Below are 24,731 nucleotides of genomic sequence, written 5' to 3' on the forward strand. Positions count from 1 at the left end.
ACCATGACCATCAACATCGAGGGAATCTTCGAAGTAATGGTGCAGGTGGCGACTGAGTTGCTGTTTGGAGGCCTGCAATCAATTGAAAACCCCTCTACCCAAATTTTGATAGATTATTTCGGGGAATTTTCTATAGCAAGGAAGGCGTACCGGACACCGGGCGGCGAGAATCCCTTATTCTGGGAAATAGCCAAGGTCCTACTGAATACAAATTCATACATCCCTGACCACTCGCCATGCCGAAGAACCACGTTGGATTCATCATTGCATCGTTTGAAGGCTTGTGGGTGGACTAGCCATTGATCATCGCCAACGCACTGCGAACGGTGATCTCAACAGTGGTCAACAGCAAAAAAGGTATGGACCGGAGTGGCACAATGGTTGACAGTGCTTGTGCCACCAACACACACCATCAAACCAAAGAAAAGGGCACGAGTGGAGACAACGCCAACTCAACCACCGAAACGGTAGCAGCTACTAGCACGGCATACCCCCGGATGGGAAGGAGAAGTATCTCAACAAGTGGCACCAGTTCCGGAGCCTACCAAAGAAGAACCGGCAAAGCCCAGCAAAGCCCATTAAAATAAAGTTGCGAAGGCGAGAAAGGGAGCAGCCGGAACCAGCGACGACGGCTCACTAGCAGACCGCAGAAGACGAGGAGCTTGAAGAAGAGGAAGAGCATCTTCAAATACCTCCTAGAATATGTCACCAGGAGCAACATGGGGAAGGCTCGAGTCCGGAAAGGAACAGTTTACCGACCACCCTCTCAACGGTGGTGGAGCTAGGGCCGGAGGCGCCAACAATAGAGAGACCAGAAGTGTTGCACCAGAACGGGAGACACAAGGAATGGAGCAGCCAAGTCTGTGAATGTTAATGTGAGGAAGCGTCAGACAGAACTGGCTCAGCCAGATAGCAACAGAAAATGAGATGAAGGTTTAATGGAAATGCTTCAAAAACAGAGGAGACAAAGAGAGCAGAATAGAAAACTATATATTCAAAAATTAACTCTAAAACTCTGTAGATACAACGTGCTAAATAACACTATTTACACAAGTCCATAAAGGATTGATAGAAGTACTGACAAGTACTTCAATGCTCACAAGTGTGACTGGCACAAACTACGAGACAATGATTACCTAGTAGTCTAGGCTACTACTAGGCTTCCGGTTCCCGCTCAAATCTGGCTCCCCGATCCGGCCGGTTGTTTCCGGATACCATCCGTATACAGATTCGGTTCATCCTTCCGGATGTCGATCCGGCTCAAGCTTATTCAGTCGATCTAGATCCGGTTGAGCTTGCTCGCTCAACACTCCCCCTCAAGCTCAACTTGAGGTCGGATCGTGGTGTTAGTGTCTGCGGCATCTGGTTCTTCTACCCGGCTCCTTCTAGCGTTGCTCCGCCTTGCTCGCGCTCCTCGTCCGGTCCGGTCTTGTTTGCCGACCCTTCTGGTTCTGCGCACCTCGACCTCCTCGGTCGGCTTGTCTGCTCAACAGGCCCATTTCAGCTCCCTCGTTGTTGCGACTCCAGCGCTTGTCGACCCGTCATTTCCTTCGTGTTGGCGTCGACTTCCACTATGTCTGTGTCCGCTTGGCCTTTAGTTGATCCGGCTTCTCCGAATCGGTTTCCTTTGATTCGTTCCAGCTCCTGTCCGAGTCGGTGTTCTCCAACTCATCTTCCAGTTTCAGGCCCTTCACCACACCAGACCATGTTCGGGTCTTGGTCGTTTTCTTCCGGTCGGCTCTGTCCTTCTTGACTCTGTCGCCGATGCCGCTTGTTCCGACCTTTTCGGATGTGTTGACTCCTTCGGTCGGCTCGGCTTCCTTTTTCCTCTTGTCTCCCCCTTTGTTGGTTCTTTCTTCCTCTCCGGCTCCTTGTCCGGTGCCATCCTCCCCCTCAAGTGAGGCACATCGAGATGCTGAACATCAAGCATTTCGGTGAAGTGTTGCAACTTGTTCGATCCGAGCGGTTTGGTGAAGATATCGGCAATTTGCCGATGCGTCTAAACATACCGAAGTTCTACTTCACCGCTCAAAACCCGCTCACGCACAAAGTGATAGTGGACTTCTATGTGCTTCGTCCAAGCATGGAACACAAGATTCTTGGCGAGCTGAATGTTGCTCATGTTGTCACAATAGATCAGGATCGAGGTCGAGGTCGGGACCTCAAACCGCAGGTCTTGCAGCAGTCGCCAAAGCTAGATGGCTTCCCAGGTGGCATTGGTAGTGCCTCGGTATTCAGCCTCAGTGCTAGATAGAGCCATTTTTGGCTGCTTTTTGCTGCTTTCTAGGGTTCATCTTTGGAAGCAAATGTCGGTTGCAGAGGTTCTCAACCCTCGCGCTCTGATACCATGTGAATGTTAATGTGCAAAAGCATCAGACAAAACCAGCTCAGCTGGATAACAACAGAAAATGAGATGAAGGTTTAATAGAAAAGCTTCAAACATAGAGGAGACAGAGAGAGCAGAACATAAAACTATATATTCAAAAATTAACTCTAAAACTCTGTAGATACAACGTGCTAAACAACACTATTTATACAAGTCCATAAAGGACTGACAGAAGTACTGATAGGTACTTCAATGCTCACAAGTGCGACTGACACAAACTACGAGACAATGATTACCTAGTAGTCTAGGCTACTACTAGGCTTTTGGTTTCCGCTCGAATCCGGCTCCCCGATCCGGCCAGTTGTTTCCGGATACAGATCTGGCTCATCCTTCCGGATGTCGATCCAGCTCAGGCTTATTCAGTTGATCCGGATCAGGTTGAGCTTGCTCGCTCAACAAAGTCTAACGCAACAACAGGAGGAGGCACACAGGCCGGTACCGGAATTGGAGATGGAAGAGTTGACCACACCGAGCTTGGGGAAGGAGCATGAAGTAATGTTGGAGGTAGTACAATCGTTCATTGTACTTAATCAACGCGGAACCTGCCGACAATGGCTAGAATGGTTGGGCAGGCAGGTTACCGAATTGGCTAACCAAGTGGAAGTGGAACAACAAGTATGGAGAAGCGAACCCACCCCGACATAAAGTTTATTGACTGTAACCAAGGAATTGGAGAAGGCGTGAAATCAGATCCGGATTTTAGAAGAAGAGTTGGCAAGGGCCAAGGATTTAGTGGCCATAATGGCGAATATGGTCCACAACACCATCACATTAATGGAGCCGGTAGAACCGAAAAGAACAAAGGAAGCGGCTCTGATGAAAGAAGTAGAACCAATGGCTAATACGGCACTGGAGAAAGAGCACGAGTGGAATAAAGAAATCGAAGCGCTCAAGGAAGATTTGGTCACTCAAGCGGCACTGGGAGAGAGAGAGAAAAAGAACTACGGAAGACAGTCGAGGAAGAGAAATAGAGGACAAAAGATAGTCTCCAAAAGACACAAGGAAACAAGGACCGACTGAAGGAGGAGAAAGAGAATCTGCTGCAGGAAAAAGACAAACTTTGGGGAATGGCAGAGATGGAAATTGAGCGGCTCAAGGGAGAAATCTGGCAGGAGAAGGATACAGATGATTGGCTGTGTTCGCAAGTCAGTCGGCGTCTCAAACAAAAACCAGAGGATTTCGATAAGTTGTACCAGGATCATAAGAAGTTGGAGACAGACTACAACCAGAAGCAGGAAAACCTTAGAGAGGTCCGAGCAGAGCTGAAGGACAAATCAGAGGCATTGACAGAACAGGGACAACTGATGGCGGAAACAATGACGAAGTTGTTGGAGGAAGCGGCGAAGGAAAGGATGGAACTGGTGTCAGAGCATCATTAGGTGGTCGAGCGGTCAAAAATGGTGTTGGATAAGGTACAACAACCTACCAAAGCCGGATTATGGAGTATGAAATGCAAGCGACGACAGTGGAAAACCTCATCAAGCAGCTGAAGAAAGAAAAAGAGGCCATAGAAGACAAAGTGAAAATGGGCATCAAGAGAATCCGGATGATGGTCGGAGCATGGAGGGACAAGATGAAAATAAAGATAGACGATTGTTCAACGGCTGTATGGAATCAGTGGTCAAAACAAGCGGCGGAACTTCAACTGCCTCGGGCAGATGCTAAAAATGGAAAGAAAGCTAGCGACAATTTCTATAAGATGGATGAGGAAAGTATAGTCACCATCCAAGAAGAATTGTCGAATGATTTTTATGCCCTAGCCGAAACACAATTAGAGGCCGTCTGAAAGCTCATTGACGGAATTGAAGATGACCAACTCCGAGTGCAACTACAGTTGGAAGGCTATGAGTGGGAGCGACGACGGAAGGAAGCAGAGAAAAAAGTGGAGCAGATAAATATTAGTGATGAAGATCAGCAACCGGAGACAAGGGCTTCCACACAACAACAACAGCATCAATAACAGGTGGATGAGACGGAGACAACGCCGGGAACACAAACAAAAACGGGAGGAACAGAGTTGCAAGGGACACAACCGGATCAGCAACTAGAAACGGAGCCAGACACACACAGAGCGGAGCAGATGGCAGGAGCAGGACCAGAGCCAGAGCCACGGGAGAAGCAGCCGAAACTGAAGACGGAGCAATAGTAGCAGAGGACGGAAACAGAGGAGGAACCACTCAAACCCCTGGACCATAGCATATTGGATATACTCGATGAAGAGTGATGAAGCTAACCCATGGGTTCGATGTGCAAGGCACTGTCCCACGAGCATGCCAAGTGTTGGCCCTAAGAGCATGACCTGGAGGAGAAGTGTGGACAGGGAAGAGATGGATTAGATGAATATTATGTAAAGAGTAGTTAATAATTATTAAGGAAAGGAAAGATCCGGTTAGTTGTACCGATCCAAATCCACATTGATTAGTAGCCGGTAGCCAGTAAGGCACCGTTTTGTAAACTCGTACTGGATGCCTATAAAAGGATTCAGATTGATGTATAAATCTTCATGTACTCGTACCAGAACCTACAAATTCCTACATGTTATATATAATTGTTGGATGGTTCTTCACACTAATGGAGACAAACTTCTTGGAGGATAGAGCATGATAAACACAAAGTCATACATTCTATTAAAAATTTCCACTCCAATTCCATCGTAAATACAATTCACCAAAAAAATACTTAATCATTTTTTATGCAAACTTATTACCTCCGTAAAGCCTAAAGTGTTCATTCTAACTATTGTGATAATAAATTTGTCTACCTCTATTAATTCAACTTTGAACTTTTAATCATTGTTTACTCATATTTATTACCTCTATAAACTCTAATGTGCTCATTTTAATTATTGTAATAATCAAATTTCTACCTCTATTAATGCAACTTAAAACTTTTTAACCTTTAATCCACAAATTCATAATTGTATGTGACTCCAATTTAGTGGAGAAATTAGCTTTCTTTCCAAGGCTCTAGTGTGGGGCTGCATTTAGTATAGCAATTTGAACCACTTATATAGGATCAAAATATCTATTTTGCTAATGATAAAAATTTGATTGATGATATCAAGTAGCAAGGCCAAGCTCATTGACGAATGTCTCTCTTGTTGTTAAGACCATCAATGCGAGAAGCATATACCGGAGATGTTTTTCAAATGCATTTGCATCTTTTGGAGAAAGCAGCTAAATTAAGTCTTGTTTTGGATGAAATCTCACCAAGAATTAGGTATCTCTAGGTGAGGAGTAATGCTCGTAGCATTAAGTGGTATCCATGTATGACATATGTCTGCTAAAAGTTCTCTAGTTGAGGTAGTCATAAGAGGCAGGAACATGTCTCATCCCAGACTTACTTGTGGACTTATACATGAACTTCACGAGATCGGAGTAATGGTTATGTGATGGCGGGCAAACCCCTCTCCAGGTGTTAGTTGTGAAGACCAAGCGAATATAGTTCTCTATGGAGGATCACATAATAGATAATAAATTAGGATGTGTGTATCTAAATCAAAAGTAAAGGTGCTAGACACAGTATTATATTATCCCACATATAAAGACATGTTTGGGTGTGGCGTATAAGAAGCAAACCAACTCACTATGGGAATTCATACCTTTCTCGGCCTTTTGGCTAAGATCAAGTGTAGTATCTGTTCTTATCAGTTTAATATCTGATACGTGGTCTATCAGGCCACATGATATTAACCTAATTTCTTTCATGGGGGCAGCTCCTGCCTGAGACAGCTTGCTGCCTCTGGGAGCTGCGTGCGTCGCCTCAGTCTTGCACTGCCTCTGAGGTCACACAGGCGCGCCCCCCTTTCAAATATGTTAAAGAAGAGAATAATAAATCTGAAGAAAAACTGCGGATTACAGGAAAACCGCAGCAACACCACATTATTCACAGGATCTGATGAATGTGACACATGTCGATCAGGATATGCTTGGCGGCCGGCGGAAGGACCGACAGATTTATATATACATCTGACCGAATTGGCCCATAGCTCTCTTATTTCATACCATTCCTGCTCGTGGCTCACAACAGAGACAAGACGCAGCTTTGCGATTAATAATCATATTGTTATATTACATACCCATGGAGGGTTTGTCTTTTTCTTTTTGATTGGATGGATGTCTTGGACTGATTTCAACCACGTTCAGAATTAAGTTACGGACGAAGTAAGTAGAAGACACCATGCATCAGAGGAAAGTATAGTGACTGATACATATATTTATATAATATATATATGGGAGAATTAGATGGGATGGACACAACCGTCGTTATGCATAAACATACATGGAGATGCACATGGAAAAAGTATGTTGAGAGGCCGACATATATAAAAATATTAGATCTCACAACCTTGGCTCAGGCCTCTCCTATTTCATACCATTTCCTGCTCGTGGTTAACACGGCAAAGTGCGAACTTGACTCGAAATCACACATTTCATTTAGTAATATCATGAGAACAGTGATATAATGTTATAGGTTTGTAGATTGGCTATACGCAGTCTCTTAAATTAAACATTTTACATTCAATTGAGAAGGGGGCCGCGCGAACGCGAGCCCCCGCTGCCACAAATTATGACGTGCACTCTCCCACTTGGGGAGATGCTAGAGCAAACAGCCCCTCCGATAGTGCAATGGAGGCGCCGGCTCTAAGCCATCGGCCTTGCTGATCACCGATAGACCCCGCCCAGGTAAGTATGTTCTAGAATCACTAAGCGCCTTCCTTTTATAGGCAACTCGCTTTGTTGCCTTTGTATGTGGGACAATTCTAATCTAATCTTTCACAATGCTGTTCATTGTATTTATTCTCACTATGACGATACGCACATTGCTTCCTTACTAACTAACCATCCCATTCCCCCTCCTATACATATGTATATATATGTATGTACACAATCAATCTAGGGTGAACGCCACTATTATTAGAGGGTGGGTGAGTGTGTGTGCCTCTAACCTTGCCCCGTACTTACTTCGCCCCTTCACGTCTCACATCTTGGACCTTGGTTCCTATCTATATATGTATATAGAGATATCACACCTCATACACACCCAATTCGACTCGATTTTCATTTATATACATATGTTACATACAATGTTTGGAGACCAAGGTTGTGACGTACAAACCAAGCACTAATGACGAGGGTTACAAAAGTTGTTGAGTATCGTGGGAAGGAAACACCAATATATTATGCACATACAACCATACACCCTTGCATTCCATGACCACCATTTGTGAGATGTGATCCCCCCATCGACTTATAAACGAACATGGTTGAGAAGGCATTTGTGTTGCAACAAGTTGCAAGCTTTGGAGGAAAGGGAAGAAGAAGTGCAACGGATGAGCAAGACTATTCTTGAAGCCCCAAGGCCAAGAAATGTTGAGTAGGCTTGCAAGGCAAATCCTGCCACTCTATTGAAGACTTCAATGACATGGACATTGGTTGGGTAAAAAGCATATCCAAATCTAATGCACGTGTTCTTGAAAGCATTAAAGGATCGACCACTATACTAGAATAAAGGGTTCCATGTTTTTGCGAGACACATCCAATATGGTAGTGAAAATCATACTTGAGTAGTCCTATGATCTGATGTGGTATTGGCCAACATACTACCGAAAAATGTGTTCGAAATTACTAGTCAATAACAATTTAGCTTGTGAACCAAACCAAACCAAACCACGAAACCATGGCTTAACAGTTAAAACGATTTGGTTCAAGTTCAAGTTTTTGTAATCGGTTCGGATTGGGGGGGGTCAACACTGCAGTTTGAGCCTTTATCAACTTAATTTAATGGTTTCTGGTATAAACGGTTTGACAATTTAGGGTCGACACTTGATTATTTTCTTGAATATTGCTTTCACCAACCTTTTCATTTTTAGGCCTAATTTTCGCATTTTAGGAAAAATATTTAAAATGTTGAAATGTTGAAAGTTTTGAATTAAAACCTAACTTGAAGACAGAAACCAAACCGTGAAAATGTGGTTTGAAAATCTCTAAAACCATTTGGTTTGAGTTTGGATTTTTTGTAACAGTTCAGTTTGAACTATTTGGGTTTAAACGTTTGTTAGTTGAAAGCAAGTAGGCAATGTTGCCTCAATGTTACTTGTATGTTGTCATCTAAAACACATGATGAGCCCAACATTGGAACTCCTTGTCACCAAACCGTTGTGCCTAGGAATCATGCTATGCTTCATTTATATGGTGTCCAAAACAAAAAAATGTAATTTCACATACACAAACCTACCCATAAACACAAGGTCAATTACAAAGCCTTCCACTTACCCACTTATCCACATGCGAATAATGCCCATGGTAGTTCTCAAAGAATCTTGCATCTTAGGGTAAATTGGTGCCAAGAGAGAAAATGCATGATGACACTAAGTGATCATACCATTTCTCAATGACCAATGGACTTCAATGAGAATCATTAATCAAAACATGTGAGGCTAACATGGAGGGAAAATGTGAACGAGATCCACTTCCTATCTAGACTTCAAACCTAAATCAAGTCCTGACTGACCTAAGACCTTGGGACAAAACAAAAGTTACCAAATTGGAGATAAGCGCCAAAATTGATTAGGTTCACAAATGGAACTCAAGTATCATGCCTACAACAAAATCTACCCCTATGCCCCTCACAAGCACCAAACGAACTTAATGTGTGGGTTAATAACATACATGTGGTCGCAACTGATAGTAAGGAAAAGTGAAGTTGGGACCATGACCAACTTTCTATACAAGAACGCAATCATGCATTGTGGGTGCCCTCTAGAGTTTGTAAGTAATGGATGTTCTCATTTCCTTAACAAAGGATGAGCGTTGAAAGAGATCCTCTAACTAACTACATGAGATGGAAAGGATGAGCAGAGAGCTCTAACAAGATTCTTTTTAGCTTCCTTACCAAAAAGTTGTCCTATCAAGAAGATCATATTAGAGCCAATAGAGACAATTGGAACGGTTTTATTTTGAACTTCCTATGAGGGTACGAGCAAGAAACAATTGTGCCAATGCAGTTTTTAGCACCTAGACTACATATCGATGAAGCGGCTTTAAAAACGAAGGGCCTAAACCCTAAAGCTTGTGCATTCACATCTCTGACCATTCTTTCGCATAATCCATGAGCATGGCTAACCAACCTAACCTAACCTAAACCGAAGTAGACAATGGAAAATATAAAAACTGTGGCATTATTACACGCATACCAAATTTTGATTATAAAAAAGGAGTGCATGTCCCCTAGGACCCATGGTAGCATAATTGGAAGATATGGAAGCCAGCTATACATTAGGGTTTGGAAGACATGTCCTAATGTATCCAAACCACTTCCTGAAATTCAACTTGATGAGTAGAATTGCCCTTCACACATGTCAAGCCATGACCCACAAAATAACCTGTATTAATAAGCCAGATTATGAACATTTCAATTTTTATAAGAGAATGTCATGATTAGACATAACAAACCGTAAAGGAATGCTCAGAGTGAAAACCTAAACAAACGAGATTGGATTCGATTTAAATAAGAATTTGGATTTGGGAGCAAGTAGCAGGAAAGAGATAGAAGATGCTAAGGATCTGTATTGCTAACAAGTTAATACGACCTGCAACATTGGGTTAATTAAAGAGCCAGTTCATAGATCAGCAGTCATTAATACGCTTGGAAAGAATTAAACACGGAGAATCTGGATTAAAAACTTGTTTAGGACATTTACCTGATGTACTTACTATTGGCAGGGGCGCTATGCTGCTGATAAAGAACACAGAAAGCAGTGACTTTCTAACTGGGAGTATGTAACACAGCTTTATTTGTCCTTGAGAGCTTTTTCTTTGTTCTGTTTCTCTTCTTGGTAGTATGTAATCAATGGAGTCTACTCGAGGTCCAGACAGACCTAACCTTCTTCTCCTTCTCCTTATAGACTGCCTAGGCATGACCAAATTCCTTCCCAAATCCCTTCATCTCTTCGCAGAGCTTCAAAGGTCTGAGATAGTGCAGAAAGCATGAGAAGCTTCTGAAGGAACATTGAAAGATTCCAGCTTTTTACTGACAGGGTACTAATTCATAGTTAATGGCTTGTTAGGAAAAATCCCCAGTTTCAAAACCCTGTTTCCCGTATACAAAACCCTGTTACACTTACTGACAATCTGGTATAATTCAAAATCACCAGTTTCATTCCATCAATTCTCTCATTTCTTTCCTTTTCGTTCCATTCCATTCTTCTTATATATCTCATTTCTTTCCTTTTACTTTCCTTTCATTCTTTTGATAGCTGATCCAGATTGAAGGTCTTTGCATACATGTTTACCTACACATTCCCCATTGCTACCTTGTGGAAATTAGCATTCTTCTCACTCAAATTCATTCTATTAATCCATCTCGTTCCATTCCATTCCATTTTTAGAGTAATACATACATTACTTTAGTGACCCTCATTTTTCACCATACATTACTTCTTGTTTGGTGCTCTACATGTGAACATATATGTATCAAGGGAATGTATGTGTCGAATAGAAATGCAGAAACATTCTACTAAATCTTTACTAATTTCCTACTTCATCTCATGACTTTCTTGCATTCTCTCACAATCTCCAAATGGTGAATAAGAGACTCATCTGATTAGTTTGCATATGGTATGCGTTGTCAAACAAGAACAAAGAAAGCACAATATGAGAAGAATGTAATTAGAATGATCCCCTCTTTCAATTATATACCATTTTGAATCCTATAGAGAAGATACATTAGACAATGTATACTACCATGGATCCATTGAGCATGCATATAGTTGATTTGGCCAACAATTTAGCAATGTTGAGCCCATTAAGCCATCGTTATTTGGTTTCTAAATATTTGCCAATTCATACACTAAATCTGTAAGCGTAATCAAGTAGATGGATGCAATCACACAAATATAAACCCCCAACTTTATATGAGGCTCAAAATTATGAGATTTGGAATACCGTTAGAGGAAATTAAAAATGACGGATGGACCCAGAGCACGTTCTGGAAAACACTAGAAATGGTGGAGGCCCCGAGAACAAGAACTGAGCACTTCTCTACATATGGGCTAAGGATGTGTTGTAAGGGGATGAGTATGTTGCTTGGGCTATTTTGGTTAGTAATGTGTGTGAAGTACCGAGATGTTATGGAAGGCATCAAGGTTTGTGATGAATCAAATGATACACTTACATTCCGTTTTGACAAAAAGATGCAACAATTTGCCCTATGTGTGGACAAATTATTCAGATTTAATGCAAATTCAATCCTTTTTTATCAAACTCAATTATGGTTCCAAAAAGAGTTATTGGTAGGTTGTTTCGTTGACATTGTTGTGTTTTTTATCATATGGGGCACGCTAGTAATGACATTTTTTGGGTATACATAACATGAAACAATCTCTCTGAAACTGGGGACTGAGCTTTGATTTTGAAAGACTGAATAGGCTTGACATTATTAGTTTGGAAGCTTCAAGTTAGAGTAGATATGGCAAAAATCTACACCAGAATAAGAAGAAGAGTTAAGTATGATGAATCTATGAGAGAGAGAGAGAGAGAGAGAGAGAGAGAGAGGGTTAGATCTTCCAGGATTTGACAGGAAAAAGGTGCAACAAATTTTTGAGCTAAAGTTCTTTTTACCCCTTTTCATTGGGTATCGGTTATATATCCTTTGATTTAAGACATCAGGCTAAGGATACAAACAGTGTCATTAGATTTAACTGGAAAGTGATGCGGGACACCAGATCCTCTTATGCAATAAAGATATGGATACCAGAAACCCTAGCAAACAAACAGGATGTTATGTGCAAAGCACAATATGATTCTGTTAGACTATGTAAATGCACATGACAGTCATTCTCTTTGCTGGCAAAAGCAGTGATAAATTAGCCATCATAGATCACTTCTGTAATTAAGCAGAAGCTATAAACTATGGCCCCTTTAGCAAAAGAGATTTGGTAGCTATAATAAGGCCCTCTTTAGTTGGATAAGAATCGTTGCAACATCGAGAGATGAATTGAAGAAGAAACAGGCAACAAGGGAATGGTTTAATGGAAAGAAATAAGGAGAGTTACCATAATAATAGTGGCAACAGTAATGGCAAGTACACGAACTTGGTTACCCCAAAATCCAAATAAAAAAATTTACATTGTTTCATGACAAAATTACATTGAATCAAATTGAAATTATGTTCCAAATATTTAAAAACAACAATATTCATCAACAAAAATCAGATTTCTAAGTCTTTCACTATTTCATACAGAAGTCATGTAATCGCATTTCCCAGCTGTTGGAAAAGAAACACAAGTTTGTTCAATTTACAATGTTGGGAAACTACTTCTACATTTTGAAATTTATATTACAATTATATATTGATAAAACCTGCTTTACGGTATGTAAGAACCTTTGCACCTAGAGATATAATCTGGGAGCAATTAGAGTGGTTGATCACCATTATGGAAGCGATTAGAGTGGTTGTGGGGATCTGTTTATATAATCATCGAGTGATTACTAGAGTGATTCTGGGGGCTGCCCTTTCAACGCTACCAAATGTCTATAGTAATGTGCGTGTATGTGGCATTGGCCTGCCTCCTATATATTAAGATGCCAACCTAACCCAAGGCAGATGACAGTAAATTTCAGAATCAGTACACACATAACAATCATCGAAATGCACAGATCTACCTAATCAGTACACACATAACAATCATCGAAATGCACAGATCTACCTATGCGACTTGAGATGATTCTTTTCTTTGAGGTATGAGAAACGCACCGATCTATCTACCTGAGCGAATTGAGATACATACACAACAATGGAAACGAGATCATATGCCGCAATAATTCACACACCAGGGACTGATATAGATAAAATCCGTTGAAATGTAACAGAAATCAGCATCTATATAACTATCTTGGCAAATACAGCAGCAGGAGTCGATTATCCAGCATCTGCAGTTAAAAATCACGATAACTCCTTAAATTGATTGTTCCATTCATCATTTTCGAAAGGATTTTTTAGAGGCCCACTCCTCCGGAGAGGAGCAAGGGCCTTTGACAAAAATTCTCCGGGGTTCCCTTGCAGGAGCCGGGGAGGGGGGTTGGAAATAGTTTTCAACCAGCAATTGACGCGTCTCGGGAAGCCCTCACTAACTGCGTCATTGCCCCAAGCGCAAAGATGAATAACAACAGAGAAGCCCCTCACTATTTATAGCCATAGCCTTCCCTTGCCTTTCTATGTGGGACGCCCAAATATTGCCTGCTAGACTCAGCCACAGACCTAACCATTCATTCCATATTCCATATTCCATACTCAGATGTCCCATGGCACATAGATAAAGAGAAAGAAAGAAAGATATATTAACGTCTTTTCTAACACCAAATTATGGCCCTAGAGAGAATCCTCAACGTGAATTGGGATATTTTGCCTCACCAAAATAAAACCCGAATGACCCACCCATATATGCCCATATGATGCCTTCCATATGCATGTCCATTTACCTCTGAACATGCAAAAGATATAAATACATGTAGAAAACACTCAAGTATAGAAGAATTGAGATCCTTCAGAAAGGAATAATTCCCTCTATTGTGGAGAGCATCACGATTAGCATTAGACAAGAATACAAGTCAAAGAAAACAATATTGAGGTGAGAACGCTTAGAGCATTTGTATTGTCTGGCTAGTATAACTTGAAAAATCGTCGATGATTATTGCTTACCAATTAATAGTGAATTAACACAAGAGCATTTGGCAAGTATGGGCAAAAAACATGGCTAATTAAAGACTAAAGATGAGTATATAATAATAATCTTTGAAGAATTAAGCATGGAGAATGAGTTAATAAGAGGATATGTTATAAAAGCATGGTGTTTTCATTCACAATAAAAGGCTAGTTCATATAAGAATATTCATTAATAAGAAAGATTAATTAAACACAAATAATGAATTAATTATTGACTAAGATGTTTACTTGAAATGCACAATTGAGAGTAACTACTTTCAAGCATGACATTTGACACATGATAAGATTTGTTTGTCCTTCGGAGCTTCTTATGTCTTCACTTTTTTTTTCTTTGTTGTAATAAAAAAAGCCTACTTGAGTTCCATAAAGAGCAACATGTAATGGGAAGTAGAACCATCACAAACAAATACAATTACACCCAAAATCAAACAAAAGAAATGAAAGTAAACCCTAAATGAAACAGAATTGAGCTTGTGGCCATGTTAGGAATGTCAAAAGCAATCTACTACTTGATTAGGAGGCAAAGGTGATTTCATGGAAGTTATTTTAAATACAAACCAAGACTACAACATAAGGATTGCACAATACACCAAAATTGTTTATGTGAAAATTCTTTTAAGGGGGATAGAAAACCACGAAACAAATTCTAGAAACGAATCACAATCAGTAAATAAAATGGAGTGCATCAACTTCCTTGTCTATATAAAACTCAAATGTTATATAACATGAATCAATTTTCCTCTAATTCTTAAAGCCAACAAAGTAAAAGGTACCAAAAAACTCATTCCATGCAACTCCTAGTAATGGTGTATCGTGACCAACATGATACCGAACATGAGAACGTAATAGTTTATGTGTTAGAGTACATTGTGTCATTGATTTTATGTTAAAACAATGTGGCTTTTATGAATATACTTGTAGGCATCATGATATGCATAAAGAGGTGCAAATTGTTATTCAATCATCTATTAGTGTGTTACGTTGATTACATGCCTATATATCAGCACATTTTACCTCGAGACAGATATTGTTGGCCGAGGGGTTCTATTTGTTGTATACCCTAATAGTAGTGAACCGTGCAAGAGTTGTTGCCAATCACGCTTGAGTTGTTAGCCATGCAAACCCTAGCCTCATGAACCATCACTCTCACCTAACTACGACAAACCTAATTAAGAAGTTAACCTAAACCTTAAGCAAGCTTAAATTTATTAAGTAAGTACACACACATCTGAAGTCACAAAATGACACAATAGTACTCAACCTAACTTGATTAAGAAGGGAAGTCACATGCCAGAAACAAAAGAGGTATGATTAACGTTCAACTAATTAGCACTTAATGTTAATCAGACAATTCACAAGGCGAAGGTTGTCAAGGTTGGAGAAGAGTGGGCAATTGTTGAAGAGGGTGTTAGAAGATGGAGAGTGATGCAGTGAAGCTAGTGATGGGTTAATTGTTGTGGGGGGAAGGGGATGGATGGATGGAGCGAGGAGGTTGGTGTTTGTGATCGAGCAACTGTGAGCACTAGAGGTGTTGTATGTTGAGGTAGGGGAGAATAGGGAGAGTTTGGTTAAATGTGTGTTCATCATAGAGGATTTCATCACCTCAAAGTATTGTTTGAAGGATGAGGAAAGATTGAGCATTTGGTGCTTAATACAATGTTTATTAAGGTTGAAAGTGAGGCTCCAACTACGTTAGTCATAAGTGTGGAGGTGTTGAGGGTCAAATGGAGAGGCAAAGTGAAGGCAACACCAAGAACTGAGAGGTTGTATGGGTGTCTAGGTCGAGGATCCCAATGAGAATGTTGATGAGCTCCATCTTGACTCAAATTATCCAAAATGATTTGTTGATGGTAGCACAAGTGTGATGAAAGTGGATGGAGTGCAACATTATTGAGTGAAGGTGATTGGGCAACCAATGCTCACTTAGAGGGTGAAGATAGTGAACAAGGATCTTACATATGTGTGATTCGGTATTTGCAAACCATAGTTGGTTAGGTGGGGGTTAAACATATTGTTCAAATAGTGTAGTCATCAAGGGCGTCACTCATTTCCAATCTCTCCCATTTCCAATGAACCCTGATCTCACGTTGTGCATTAGTTCTTTTAGAGTCTCACATGGAACTTTGCCCGATTTTGTAGTGGTGCTCATTGCATATTTAGCCATACAACTCCATTTTGGTCCTTTCCCATCTTCTCTCCTCATATTTGAATATCTCCCTCCACTTTTGTTCTTACTCATCATCCTACTTGGAAAAAAATGAAGGCTTGGATATTTAATTATAGTGGCACATAATGAGGTGCCAACTTGTATGTCCCCGACGATTTGCCTTTTCATTCACTTTTAAATGTCTCTTCACACCCACCCCTTCACATTTGGTTTTGCAATATAGTGCTTTGGCCTTCTATCATGGGTTGCACCTTTGTCCACCTGTGGGCCTTAGTTAGTTACTTCCTAGAAGGCACTTGAGAGCCTTTTGTGGGGAACCATTGTGACAGGGATACACGCTCCCTAAGCACAACACTCGGCCACAACCGAGTCTAGGATCAAACACAGAAAACGGGTAAGGTATGCACGACACAGTGAAGAGAAGAGTACACAGGATGTTAACGTGGAAAACCCAAACTAGGGAAAAACCACGGCAGCCCATAGACTGCAAACTATCACTATATCACAATGTACAATAGTAAAGCACCGAGGCAACGACCTCGAGCTTGCTATCTTCGCCACATGCGGCGGTTACAACAGAGGCAACGACCTCTTCCTCTCTCTCTCTCTCTCTCTGTACACAGTTACGCGCTCAAATCTTGCACCAACAAGAATGACAACAACTACACACTAAGTTTGCCCTAAGTCATATTTATACTAATATGACTTTTCGACTATTTACAAATATAGCCCTGATGGACTCTTAGAAAACATATTTATGAATATGTCCCTTCATCCGGTGAGCACTTCTCACCGGGCCTTCGCCATCCGGCTCTTGCCGGGTACTCGTCATCCAGTTCTCACCGGGTACTCCACATCTGGTTTCGGCCTCGGCTGAGTTTGCTCATCAACACTGTTCTTCTCACTTCCCATCCGGAGGGACCTGTTTCCTAACACATTGCACCTTTGACATTTTGGCCAAACCAGAATGTTTCTATATGTTTTGTAGGTTAGAGGTTGCCACTTTAGCTCATTGTAATTTGTTATACATTATAGTTGGTGTTATAGATTGTGCTAGTTCAAGGTCAGATCTTAGGACCGAGGGTCAATAGTTTGTTTGATATGGTCGTCCGAAGTCTCAACTAGCTTTCCATTCAAGATCATTGATGGTCAAAATTGCATGGTCCCTTGACGCAATCATGCACCTACTCTCATGACAAAAAATTTGTCCCAAAGGACATTGTTGCTTTGAGACTTCTGCAAGCAATAACTATAGATGAACAATGGTTTGTCTTGTGGCCATTTTTACTAGGCAGAAGAAAAACATGAGGCAATATGTTGGCTTCCACAAGTAGCAATTGTACATGAATAACAGTTTGTCCTATGCCCATTTTTACTAGGAGGGAGAAGAAAAACATAAGACAATATGTCTAATGTCAAAGGGAAAGTAAGGTTTCTAATATTAGCTAGTTGCGGTATATTTTTAACAAACTTTTGTTGGTAAAGTTGGGGAGGTCTTGTTTGTCAAAGTTTTTAAGTTTACATGCACTTGCTTTTGTGACCTATGCTATTATATAGGGACCCTCTCCCACAAGTTTGAGTTTCTCCTTATGACACTTTGAGGAGAACACGAGGGTTATGTACCTTTCCTCTAGGTCTTTGTCCTTGATCTTGTTATTGAACTAGACTTTACTTCTTGGATGACTATCTGTAGATTAGATATGACGAACTCCATTGGCACAATGGTGTCTTGCTTGTAGACTAGCCAAAATGGTGTGTCATGTGCCTACTTGATAGGAAGTTCAAAAACAAAATAGTGCCACACGTATCTATTGGCTATAATATGATCTTGATAATGATGACTATTTTAATAAGGACACTAAAAAATATATTTTCAGAGCTATCTCTCCACTTAGCCATGACATCTATGGTGGTAAGGGGAGCTCTTCGATGCTTGCCTAAAAGGCGAACCATGACATCATTAAGGTAATGAGAACATCAATCACTTCCAAACCTCTAGATCACATTCACATTCTCGTATAGGAATTTGGTTCTTGCATTTTTCTCAGTTTTGGTCACTTTTGTTTTGTCCCAAGATCTTAGCTCATAGAAATAAGACTTTTGTTTTGATGGGATTAACATGCTCATTGAAAAGAAAATGACACGAGCACTTGGTGCTATCATGCATTTTGTCTCTTGGCACTGATCTTTGACCCAAGATACAAGATTCTTCGAGAACTCACAAATGGATAAGTGTTTGGCTGGTGGACATCATTTTGATAGGGCATAAAAATGACTTGAGACAATAAGATGTCATACCTTCGAAACCCTTGGCTTGATCGCTTCGTGAAGATTTTGACATTAGATAACAACATTTGAAGTAACATTGAGGACAAATACTAACTACTTGGTTTCGACAATATTACAAGCATAATATGTTAGTCGATAAACACATCATATGTCTTTGTCAAAAACATGGAGCTCTTTTTTGTAGCATGCTAGTTAATCCTTTGATGCTTACGACAATACGAGCAATAGTTTTGTCTATGCTTTTTAATCCAATAATTGTCCATATTAATGAAATATGCAACAGTATGGTGGGATCTACCCTTCAATCTTGCTAAGTGCACAAATCAATTCCACACTTACAACATTTGCTGGTGCTAGGGTGTCGAGGATAACCTTAACCTTGTATGGTTGCGTTTCATGAAGTTTTGGCAAAGGAGCCATCTAGTTCAAACAGTTAAAGTACGTTCAACTGAGTTGTGCTTCTATATATTTTTCTTGATGTAATACCATTAGGTTCAAATATTTGTCAATTGCACTGAACACCATTAAATTGCCAAGAAATGTTGCAATTTTTTTAGAAACAAGTCCAAGTCATTGTCCTACTATTGGCCATTCTTTGCGGGGCAAACAAATCCCGTTCCTTAATCATGTATGGGAATTGCATGAGTGGCACATCTGGTTGCTGTCTAGGGAGTGCAAAGGTGTATGGTTGTACGTGCATAATGCATTGGTGTTCCCTTCCCATGCTGTTGTACAACTCTTGTAACCCTCACCATCAATGCCTAGTTGGTACGTTACAACCTTGGTCTCCAATAACTGTATGTAGCATACTTATGTATAAAAAGGAAAATTGAGGTGAGCTGGGTGTGTATGAGGTGTGATATTTGTATATACATATAGATAGGAACCAAGATCCAAGAAGTGAAGTGGCTAAGTACCGAGCGAGGCTACAGGGACACGCACTCACCCACCCACAAATAATAGTGGGCTGGTATTTTATAGATTGATTGTGTACAAAAGAAACACAGCATTATGAAAGATTAGATTCGAATTATCCCACCTAGAGAGGCCACATAGAGAGTTGGGTATAAAAAGAAGGAGCTTAGATGTAGAAAAGGCGGGGTCGATCGGTGATCAGGAAAGCTGATGGTTTAGGGCCGGCGCCTCCATTGCACTGCCGGAAGGGGCTGTTTGCCATAGCATCTCCCCAATGTGGGAGAGTGCGCGTCATAATTTGTGGCAGCGGGGTCTCGCGTTCACGTGCCCCCCTTATCAATTTAATTCAATGTAGTGCAGTTGCCCGATTAAATGAGTTCTCCACTCCTACTGTGATTTCTGGAAAGCAAACGAATTTCCACTTGGTGGTAGTGCATGATTTTCATCATAATCCGCCTCCTATCCTGTTGCAAACGAATCTCTGCAATTAAAACCTCAGTGTGGGATTTCAAGTCTAGTTCTCACTTTTGCCATGTGAGCCTTTCGCTTCGTGACGATTCTGTCGAGAAGGACCGAAGCAAGGTCTCGAGGCAATTATTTCAAAGACTTCGAGCGAGTGTCAAGCTGCTTGCTATTTCGCCATGACATTTCTTAGAAGCTCCCGACGGCATTCAACATGGCCTGTATTTGTTTGATTCCTTGAACCTCTATTGGAAGGGGTTAGGACGTGTAGATTAATCGATTAGTCTATTGGAAGGGGTTAGTCTATTTGAAGGGGTTAGGACGTGTAGATTAATCGATTAGTCTATTGGAAGGGGTTAGGACGTGTAGATTAATCGATTTCTCTCTTCCCAATCGCTCAGAAAGTCAGTCAAAGCTTACAAACAGGAAATGGTGTTGAATAGGAAAGGCATGATCCGAGGTGGTCAGATCTAACCTCACTGTCGGCCTCTGCCCTCTCAACATCCATTTTTTCCATGTGCACCTCCATGTATATGCATTAAGGACGTTTGTATATGCATGGCGTCTTCTCCTTAATTCGTCCGGAATTTAATTGCAAACGTGCTTCAAATCTGTCTTAAGGCATCTAACAATGTCTAAGAAAGACGGAGCCTCCCTCTATGGTATGTAAAACGAATGATTAAAATAATAGCGAAACTGCGTTTTGTTGCTCCTGTGAGGAACGGGCCAATTCGGTCAGATGTATAAATCTGTTGGCCGAAGCATATATATCCTGGTTCCATGTGCACATACATTGAACGGTTTATGGTTTTTATTCCATAAACTATCAGTCGGATTTTCCGTTTAATTTGAAGAGCCCATTTTAAACTACAGTATATTATTCTTCTCAAATTTGAATTTGTAATGGAGGGCTGCAAGACTGAGGCGACGCACAAGCATTACCTCAAGAGGCAGTGCAAGATTGAGGCGACGCACACAACTCCCAGAGGTAGCAAGCTGTCTCGGGCAGAATCTGCCCCCATTAAAAGAAATTAGATTAATAACATGTAGCCTGATAGGCACATATCAGATATTTAACTGATAAGAACAGATACTACTCTTGATCTTAGACAAAAGGCTCAGAAAGCTATAGTTTGCCCATTGCCCCTCTCTGCTTCTTATAGGCTACTGTTAAGAAGGCTTTAATATGTGGGATATATATATATATATATATATATCTATGTCTGGCTACCATATTCGCATTATCTGGCACCAAGCAACAATAATAATACCACACAAGCTTTTCACACTACAAACCAAGCTCATTTCGCCCTTCTCCCATAAATGCCCCATTAAACTATAGAGGCCTAATTTAAATCCATTTTGTGATCCTTCATAGAATTATATTCGCTAGCTCTTCACCACCAACACCTAGACAATGAAGTAAGTGTGTGTAGCTTTGATACATTGGTTTCTAGTGCAGAAATATGGGAGGTTGGTTGATATTCGTCAAGATTGACAACCTCGTAATATAGGACTGTGCCACCGTCAAGCAACCGTTTGGCTCTCTTCACGCTACACCTAGACTCGACCACCAAAACCTTTCTTGAAGTGGGAGAGTTATTTTTACCTATAACTTCTTATGTAATAAGTTTCACTCTTTTCGTCCCTTCCATGGGTAAGATTTTGGTGGAGAAAAGATGGTAATAAATATTCAACCCGATGAAATTAGCAATATCATCCGAAAGCAATTTCGTGGATACACGCGACGAGCTGCACACGCGTCGATGTAAAATCTAGTTCACTTCTGTGCCTTGGGCGCCAGGACCACGAGAGACCACATACGTACGCCTAACGACCATAGGCGGACGCCCGCCGCATCCTCCATTTATCTTCTCTCCCATTCCAATAGTGTTCTTCTTTAGCCCGGGCATCGGTGTGGTCGGTTTCTCTACGACGTTCACCATGCGTTGAAAGCCTTCCGTTCTAGTACGTAAAGAAATATTTGGGAAAAGATAGATATGCATAAATCTAGAACGTTCATCCACGTGACATCGTCCTTCATATTATCATTAGAAGCGGGAGGCGCCTATGTAACATCTTCCTTCAGTTTTATTATCATTGTAGAATGAGGGCGCGCCTATGTGACCTCAACGTCAGTGCAAGGCTGAGGCGACGCACGCAACTCCCAAAAGCAGCAAGCTGCCTCGAGCGGGAGCTGGCCCCATGAAAGAAATTAGGTTAATATCGTGCGGCCTGATAGGCCGCGTATCAGATATTAAACTGATAAGAACAGATACTACACTTGATCTTAGCCAAAAGGCCGAGAAAGGTATGAGTTCTCTTGAAGCCCCGATTTGCTTCTTATAGGCTGCACCCTAACATGCCTCCCCATGTGGGATATACGTATAATCATCTCAACATTTAAGCAAACTTTGGTCCTCTCATTGCATCGAAACCACCTTAGCCAATCCTAGGGACCACATTTGACACTTGTTGTTTTGGTTGTAGCCACCTTATTATCCATCCCTATACCAAGTCGGGATATACATACTCTCCCATCGCCAGGTGCACCTTATAGGTGCGATTCGTTATTGGTGGTTATAAGCCCCCATATCTGAACCAAACGAACGTTCACGAAATCGTGTGAGCTTCCCGAATCGAACGAGAGTTGTAATGGAGATCCACCCGTTTGCACGTAGTAAATCATTAGGCCCCACTGCATGTCGAGGGAAAGAGCATTTACAATTACTTGAACGACCGACGCGCATAAACCTCAAGGAAATATGTTCCGCATCGTTGCAGCTAGGTAGCTACGTTCTCGCGTTACCCAACCTCAAGTCTCGTCATGACAACGGCACACACTAACGAGCAACCTAATGGCCACGCCGACACGCGCCCTCTTCTCCGCATTGAAGCTAGTGTGGCCCGTCACATGGTTATTTCATGACCAATGCGTTTCACAATGATGGTCTCGTGACGCCCCCCTAATCAAGTAACGAACGGGGGAGACTCGATGCGGGATTCGTAAGGGCGGCCCAATGAGAAGTTGGTCTAACCCTAATTCCCCTTAAATGGATGGGGAATGGGCGCGCGCCCATTTCTAAGGCAACATACACACCGTGGCCATGCTTTGCGAAATTTTTACATATGGCACAATCGGGGCGACCGAGGGTAGTAGCACTAATTTCGTTAAATAAGGATGGTCACCGCACCTTCCCCACAGAAATGCGAGGACGGGCACCGCGACCCTAAACCCCGAAACACACACCATCATACATAGGATACCGATATCGTATAACGAATTCCGAACACGCACACTACATGTATGGGACATGTATAACATCGCATAGGCATACACGCGATCCCATCCACATGCGTACATAAACGGACCTTAAACAAAGACGCAATCCAATGACGATGTAATCGAGACGCGTGATCAACGCCTTTGGCCTCTACGGACACTCGACGATCGGGGGAGTATATGAAACAGGAGGTTTGAGGCATTGACCCGATACACGTATGACACAACATCTCCTATCGAACATGTACTATATATGGATTTCGAATAACGGAGTGGATAGTGTAATACGTAATGTAGGCGTAAACCTCACAAGCAATACATTTAACACGCATACGGTTTCTACGCATAAAGTATGACCAAGACAACATGATCTAACGATCTATACGTCAAAATAGTGACTTCAACATGTACAAGCAAGGGAGAAGACGATAAAGCACATGAAGAACATCCCTGATGTATCTCAAGGTTTGTGTTGTTGCTATTTCCGTGCTTCGTCTTATATTTCCTCCGGCCTTGCAACGCACGACCTGAAGTTCTTGCTCCCGACGTTCCAAACTTTTAGAAAGCGTTGTATCTCCTCCTCATATTTGCGCAAATTGTGCGCTTGGGAGACGGGAAGTGATGCTCAAAATTTACCGATGTGAGACATGCGCCTCAGTGGTCACGTTCTTCAACTGTCGACGGGGATTGCACAAGCGACGCACGCGTGGATTCACGTCTCGGCCAGTGCTCAAGGATTGTGCGAGCGTGTTGGTTGTACATGGACATCGCATCGGTGTTTCCCTCCTTTGTTATTCTACAGCTTCGGCAACCCATCGCCATTAACGCACGGTTCTACGTCACGACGCGCATGGTTTCTCCCCAGCCGTTGTACTTAAATTAATTACAAGAAGGAGACGGTAGGTGAGGTTGGAGCGTGTGTTGTGTGATCTATAGATATGAACGGAAACGGGAAGGGGCTAAAACATGGACGAGGTTAAAGTGAACCACTAATAGCGAGTGGGTAGATTGACGTGAGAGGATGGTGGCGCGATGACGGTTGTGCGTGCGTGCGTGTCATGGTGAATACAGGCGCGGGATAAGAACGTCCCACATACAGAGGATGCAGAGCAAGGGGGCTATAAAACGGGAGCGTTGCGCTAAGCCAAAGCATACTTACCTGGGCGGGGTCAATCGGTGATCAAGAAGGCCGATGGCTTAGGGCCGGTGCCTCCATTGCACCACCGGAGGGACTGCTTGCCCTAGCATCTCCCCAAGCGGGAGAGTGCACGTCATAATTTGTGACAGCAGGGGCTCGCGTTCGCGCGGCCCCCATCTCAATCCAGTGATATCAAGTCGGCCACGTTTGGCGGAAGCATTGGTCGCTCATGGCGGATTCGTCTCAAATGATGCGCTTATGCTTGATCGTCAAGTTGGCCATGTTTGGCGGAAGCGTCGGTTGCGCTAAGAGTCCCTCGGCATTTTGCTTGGCGGAGGCATCTTATTTTTTGGTGGCTTCCCTCGGC

General features: G+C 41.9%; 6 non-coding genes and 1 pseudogene across 6 annotated transcripts; 3 read left to right on the forward strand and 4 right to left on the reverse strand.

The window, feature by feature from the left end:
* The first annotated feature begins 5,983 nt into the window (after positions 1 to 5,983).
* On the forward strand, positions 5,984 to 6,190 carry LOC147854586 (U2 spliceosomal RNA). Its single transcript, XR_015531118.1, has one exon. It is a non-coding gene; the product is annotated as a U2 spliceosomal RNA (small nuclear RNA).
* Positions 6,191 to 6,915: 725 nt separating this feature from the next.
* Positions 6,916 to 7,079, reverse strand: LOC147854587 (U1 spliceosomal RNA). The gene has a single exon (XR_015531080.1). It is a non-coding gene; the product is annotated as a U1 spliceosomal RNA (small nuclear RNA).
* A 6,328-nt stretch (positions 7,080 to 13,407) lies between these two features.
* LOC147854588 (U4 spliceosomal RNA) lies at positions 13,408 to 13,545 on the reverse strand (annotated as a pseudogene).
* A 6,113-nt stretch (positions 13,546 to 19,658) lies between these two features.
* On the forward strand, positions 19,659 to 19,816 carry LOC147854589 (U1 spliceosomal RNA). The gene has a single exon (XR_015531108.1). It is a non-coding gene; the product is annotated as a U1 spliceosomal RNA (small nuclear RNA).
* Positions 19,817 to 20,871: 1,055 nt separating this feature from the next.
* LOC147854590 (U2 spliceosomal RNA) lies at positions 20,872 to 21,073 on the reverse strand. Its single transcript, XR_015531082.1, has one exon. It is a non-coding gene; the product is annotated as a U2 spliceosomal RNA (small nuclear RNA).
* A 978-nt stretch (positions 21,074 to 22,051) lies between these two features.
* LOC147854591 (U2 spliceosomal RNA) lies at positions 22,052 to 22,258 on the reverse strand. Its single transcript, XR_015531129.1, has one exon. It is a non-coding gene; the product is annotated as a U2 spliceosomal RNA (small nuclear RNA).
* A 2,119-nt stretch (positions 22,259 to 24,377) lies between these two features.
* Positions 24,378 to 24,541, forward strand: LOC147854592 (U1 spliceosomal RNA). The gene has a single exon (XR_015531097.1). It is a non-coding gene; the product is annotated as a U1 spliceosomal RNA (small nuclear RNA).
* Positions 24,542 to 24,731: the final 190 nt, after the last annotated feature.

The sequence above is a fragment of the Azolla caroliniana genome, unplaced genomic scaffold (genome assembly GCF_043228905.1).
Source record: "Azolla caroliniana isolate FFs.n. ecotype wild unplaced genomic scaffold, voAzoCaro1.0.p SCAF_15, whole genome shotgun sequence".
In the NCBI taxonomy this organism is placed as follows: Eukaryota; Viridiplantae; Streptophyta; class Polypodiopsida; order Salviniales; family Salviniaceae; genus Azolla; species Azolla caroliniana.